Below are 6,000 nucleotides of genomic sequence, written 5' to 3' on the forward strand. Positions count from 1 at the left end.
GTGGCCAGAAGTGATATCTCCACCACTTACATCTTAATTCCTGATTATCCCATGATGTTCTCCAGCTCCTGCTCCCTCTCTCAGCACACAGCAGAGATGTTCCCATGTCCCAGTCTCCCCACAACCCCCTGATTTCCCTGTTTCCCACAGCTGCTGCTGTGGGGTTGCTTTGGCCAAGGACTTGGGGGAGATCCTTTGCCCCTTTAGTCTACAAGAGCTCCCATTCCTCTGTAGTCCTGGCCCTCCCAGAGAGCCAGAAGTCATTGCTCAGAGCCTGTTTCTTTTATTAGCCAACACTCTGTATTTTTAGGGATTTTTTGGAAGTTGTGAGTGTCAATCACACCCATGATGAGATCTCTCAACTCATATTTTTGAGAGGAGAAATCTTTTCTTGGCACTCAGCAGCATCCCACGCTTCCATCACGCTGGAGGCGCTTGTGTCCGGAGGTCTGGGTAAACTCTGGGTGACCCCAAGATCTGCAAGTATTTATAAAACATGTTTAGCCAGGGTTTTCCTTCACAGCACTGGGAGCTGATCTGTCTGTGCCTTGCATTTTGTGTTCCTGCTGTTCTCTAGGAGCACCAGGGAGGCACTGGGAAGGGGAGGCGTGTTCAGTGCTCCAGCAGCACCCCAGCATGGGATCACAACCTCTTTGTGCTGCTTGGTTAAAGGCTTTTTTCATCCTGATCAATACCCTAATTGAGCTGTGTGGTCTTCCATCTTCCAGGCATTTATTCAGATCAGGGGAACAAACACTAAATATAGAGATGTATGTAAGCCAGAATCAGAGTTGTGTAAATCTGGAGCTACCTCATTTAAATAACTGGGGGATGGATCCAGCTGAGTGTTTGGTGTACATGGAGTACAGATAATTACAATTAATGGAGATTTACTTTAAGCAAAGTAGGTCAGAGAAAAATGACATCTTATTGTGTCATTAGTTTCCATCAATTACTTCCATGTTGTTTGCTCAGTTCCCAAGTCAAACGAGTGTGGGCTGACAGCCTTGCAAGCTCAACTTGGTATTGTCTCTAAAAATCAAACTGCATTATTTCTGCCTCATGCATCATCACTAACAATAAAGCATTCACTGCTGGAATATAGCAGGTGGCTTTGTTATTCATGCATGAGGCAGAAAAAGCTCCAGCTTCCGTTGCCACAACGTTCATGTGTCCACAGGATCAAAAGTTGGATGTGTTGGTAAACTTAGTAGTTACTGTGTGAGCTTGACTTAGAAGACTCACTTAGGCCAGTCGTTCTATTGATTCACTTCGTTAATTTCTATCAACCTCTTTGAATTCTACATGTATATACCAGGGGATGATCAACAGGATGCTGCTTCTGCTGCCACTTGTCTCCCTCTGGCAGCACTGTCTAGAATCATGGAATGGTTTGGGTTGGAAGTGATTTCTTAAAGTTTATTTTGTGCCATGGGCAAGGACACCTTCCACTATCCAAGGTGGGTCCAAGACCTGCCCAACCTTGCCTTGGACACTTCCAGGGATGGGGCAGCCACATTTCTACTGGGTAACCTGTGCCAGGGCCTCACCACCCTCACTGTAAAAAACTAATTTGTTGTATCTAATCTAAACTGACCCTCCTTCAGTTTTAAACCACCAATCCTTGTCCCTTTTGTTCTGTTCCCATCTGTCTTACAGGCCCCCTTCAAGTACTAAAAGGCTGCAATAAGTTCTCCCTGGATCCTTCTCTTCCCCAGGTGAGCACCCCCAGCCCCAGAGCAGAGGGGCTCCAACCCTTGGGGCATCTCCGTGGCCTCCTCTGGACTCTCTCCAGCACCTCCACGTCCTTCTGCTGTTGTCCCCAGGGCTGGGGCAGCTCTGCAGGTGGGGTCTCACCTGAAGGGAGAGGGGGGCAGAATCCCCCCCTCCCCTGCTGCCCACACTGGGGGATCCCCCTGGGCATGGGGAGTTTCTGGGGTGTGAGAGCACATGGCCAGGGCGTGTCCAGCTCTCACCCACCACTTTGTGACACTGGGCTCTCTAGCAAAGGTGCAGAAAGTCCCACATTTTCTCTATTGAAAAGCCAATTCAAAGCCATCATAAGAACTGCCTCTAAAACAGTGTGAGAAGTGTTCGGTGAACCTTTCCAATTCCAGCCCTTCTCTTTTATAGGAGGGCTTCATCTTTGAGTTTTCATTTTAGCACTGCAATTGACTGGGAAGTGATATCAGTGACTGCCAATAGTGTTAGTCCTTAATCATGGAATCACTGAATGTTTGGGGTAGGAAGGGACCTTAAAGACCATCTTGACCTATTCCCTGCCATGGGTTGGGAATCTCCCTCTAGACCAGGTTGTTCAGATCCTCATCTAGCCTGGACTTTAAACAACTGAACCTGGTTTGTTCCCATATCTGGACCAGGTGCTTCACTTCCAGTTCCTTACAAGTCCCTGAAATGTGTTCAGGTCCCCAGGTGTTACATGATAAAACCTGGATACCAATTCCCCACTAAATATGAAATTATATTAGTCCCAAACTTGTCTCTATTGGACAAATTGTTACATTTAAATTACTTTACACCTCCTGACAAATTTAAGAATTAGTATGGTCTTGAGACGTGTGCATTAGCAAACTTCATCGTTGCTGTTATCTAGATCTTACCTGTGGTGACAGGGTTTATTCAGCTCTCCTCAGGCTCCCTTTAATCTCCTGAGAGCTGCAGCTGTTTTCATTTATTACTGTGCATCAAAAGGAACCTGTCTGCTCTCTCTGCTTCCCCCAAAATGCCTCTGTGGGATGCCATTTCAATACCATCAGCTGAACCAGTGACATAGGGCCACCTGCGGTGGGGGGCTGGCCAGGAGAGGGTGACTCCAGGATTTCCATCCTTTTTCTGGAAGTTCTTGCATCTTTCCCACTAAAGCATGGGATAACCCCCTTGAGGAGTGTCCTGCTCCTCGAGGAACTCGTTACCCAGTAGGAAGGAGCAACGTGACTTCATCAGCCAAGGAAGGTGGTGAGCAGTGCAGGGAACTGTGTTTCTCCCCTTGGAAAAGCATTAACAGCTCAAGCTTCCAGTTTGATGGACTTGCTCGGTGCTTTTCCAAGCTGGGATTTAGGAAAAGTGATTACACAGCATTTCCTACTTCCCCCCATGGGATTCCAGTGATTTAATTGGCTCTGAAGGGCAGGGATGTATCTCATAGAGTAGCTGGCTGCTGTTGTCACTGTGCCACGCTGCTCTCCAGAGCTCAGTGAAAAATAAACTTATCAGGCAATGCTTCCCCTTCCAAGCAGGGTGAAGGTTGGCCCCTGTGCCAATGGGAAATGTGGGTAACATTCAGTTTTTCTGTTCTTCTGGGTCACTAGAAAAGCCAATGTGGAGCCATGGACTGTGGGAGGAAGTGGAGCTGGATTTCACACCTTAACTAAGGTAAGGTATATTCCTTTAAAATGATCCCCCTTCCCACAGTCCTTGGTGCTTGGTTTTTTATAACTGATAATCACTGAATCACAGAATAATTTGGATTGGAAGGGACCTAAAAGTTCATCCCCTTCCACCCCCTGCCATGGGCAGGGACAACTTCCACTTTTCCAAGTTGCTCCAAGCCCCATCCAGCCTGGCCTTGGACACTTCCAGGGATCCAGGGGCAGCCACAGCTTCTCTGGGCACCCTATGCCAGGGCCTCACCACCTTCACAGGGAACAATTCCTTCCCAAATCCCATCCATCCATGCCCTCTGGCAGTGGGAAGCCATTCCCTGTGTCCTGTCCCTCCATGCCTTGTCCCCAGTCCCTCTCCAGCTCTCCTGGAGCCCCTTTAGGCCCTGGAAGGGGCTCTGAGCTCTCCCTGGATCCTTCTCTTCTCCAGGTGAGCACCCCCAGCTCTCCCAGCCTGGATCCAGAGCAGAAGGAACCTTCATAGCATCTCCACAGCATCCTCTGGACTCCGTCCAACAGGTCCATGTCCTTTTTATGTTAGAGGCCCCAGTGCTGGAAGCAGCACCTCAAGGGGGGTCTCATGATGTTGTAAACCTCCCCTGAACCTCTGAATGTAACAGAATATTTTTCTAATATTTAACACTGTCACTACATAGTTGTTAATTAAATGCATGACCTTTTATATCAAACCAAATTTTGACAGGATGTTGCACAAATCCAAATGTGCCTAGGTTTCCCCCTGAAAGAAAGTCAAGGAAAAGATGACTGGTGATTGGTGGCTGCAGCTTCTTCCATTTCCCTCTGACTGAAACATCAGCCCAACCATTGCCTCTTTCCATTGTGGGCTGCTACACCTTGGTGTCTTTCTTCTCATCTTGGTCCTTCCTCTAGACAAAGTACTGCAGAGAAATCACCTTCCCCTGATTCCCTGCTGATCTTCTGAGATCCTCTATGGCCCATTTTCCAAAAGCTCTCTCCACACCACATCTTCTTGCTTTTCTCTCCTGTTTCATCCTGAGGGCAGAATTTCCATTTCCATTTAATTCCGGTTGTTTATGATGTGAACCTTGGAGTTGTTCCGTGCAGGGCCAGGTGTTGGATTTTGATGAACCTTGTGGGTCCCTTCCATCTCTGGATGTTCTTTAATTCTGTGTTGGTGACACCTTTGCAGCCCTCCTCTTCTCCCTATGAACCACAGGATTCTGATTTTTGTGTCCTTTTGCACTCAGTAAATCTTCTCCCCCTGCCTTGGCTCCACTTCAGCCACATCCACATTTATCCCACTTTGGTCCTGAGTGGGAATGTAGGGTCTCAGAAAGGTTTGGGTTGGGAGAGACCTTAAAAATCATCTAATTCCAGTCTCTTGCCAGGGATTTTCCCATCCCATGACTTTGTCCTCTCCTAGATCAGCTTCTCTTGGCAGAAACGGGCTCCAGTTTCAGGAAACAGCATAGAATTTTACCTGTTTTGGGGAAATCCATTCACCTGCCTTTGTCACTTGGCATTAAGTGTAAGGAGATGGGGCATAAAGACTATTTATACCATAATGGTTCAAAACTCTTTTTTGTAGGAAAACAAACACTCTTTCTGTCTTTCTTTCTTTCTTTCTTTCTTTCTTTCTTTCTTTCTTTCTTTCTTTCTTTCTTTCTTTCTTCCTTCCTTCCTTCCTTCCTTCCTTCCTTCCCTCCTTTTTCTTTCTTTTTCTCCCACCATATTAAAAGCAACACCAATCCCCCTTCTGTGTTTTTAAATGTTTTTCATTTATTTGGCTTTGCACAGGTCATTTAATAACTCAGGGGATGGATGAGATTTGCCCAGCTTGAAACGGACGCTGGAAGTCTCTCATCTCTATGGCAAAAATTATCACGTGGCTGTTTCAAACAACATCTCAGAATTAAGTCTGGCTATTCTGAAGTCCTGGTTCAGGCACACTCTGTGCTTTCTGATATGTGCAATCACCAGCATTTCCAGCTTTGCCAAGTGCTCTTATCATTTCTTCCATCTGCCAGCACACACAATATTTCTGAATCTGTTAATTAAGGAACTGAAGTTTTGCCCTGAGACACCAGAGTAACTGGTTCAGCTTCTTTGCAGGGAAAACTGATGCTTGCCTTGTCCATAATTACCTAAATTGTAGAGAAAAAAAAATGATTCTGCTTTCATGTTGATTCACTTTTGTAATTTCATTGCTGGGGCTAAGTGTGGCACCCATTTAAATTATCTCTTGCTCTCATTTTACTCAAGACATGTTATTTGCTAACAAAGATTCAATATGGAAAAACTGGAAGGTGACAACTACCTCCTTCATCAATGCAAATGACAATAATCTCCTCTCCTCCACTGTGTAAATATAAACACTGAATCATCCCAGACAGAAATACCCTCCTGTGTTTAGAAATATGAATGTGCAAAGGAGGCACCTGCTCTCATTTATGGAGTCATAAAACTCAAGTTTATCCAGTGATTCCATGGCAAATCACTCAAGAGATCAGCAGCAGTGTGGACACAGACTAAAAGTGTCCCCAGTGTTTATTCCAAGAATATGGACATTCTTCAGCCTTTGGTTACACTTGCACTTGGAAAGAGAAGATTAATTTTC

This window comes from Melozone crissalis, unplaced genomic scaffold, assembly GCF_028551555.1.
Source record: "Melozone crissalis strain CALT ecotype California unplaced genomic scaffold, PUWL_Pcris_2 ptg000106l_1, whole genome shotgun sequence".
Lineage (NCBI taxonomy): Eukaryota > Metazoa > Chordata > Aves > Passeriformes > Passerellidae > Melozone > Melozone crissalis.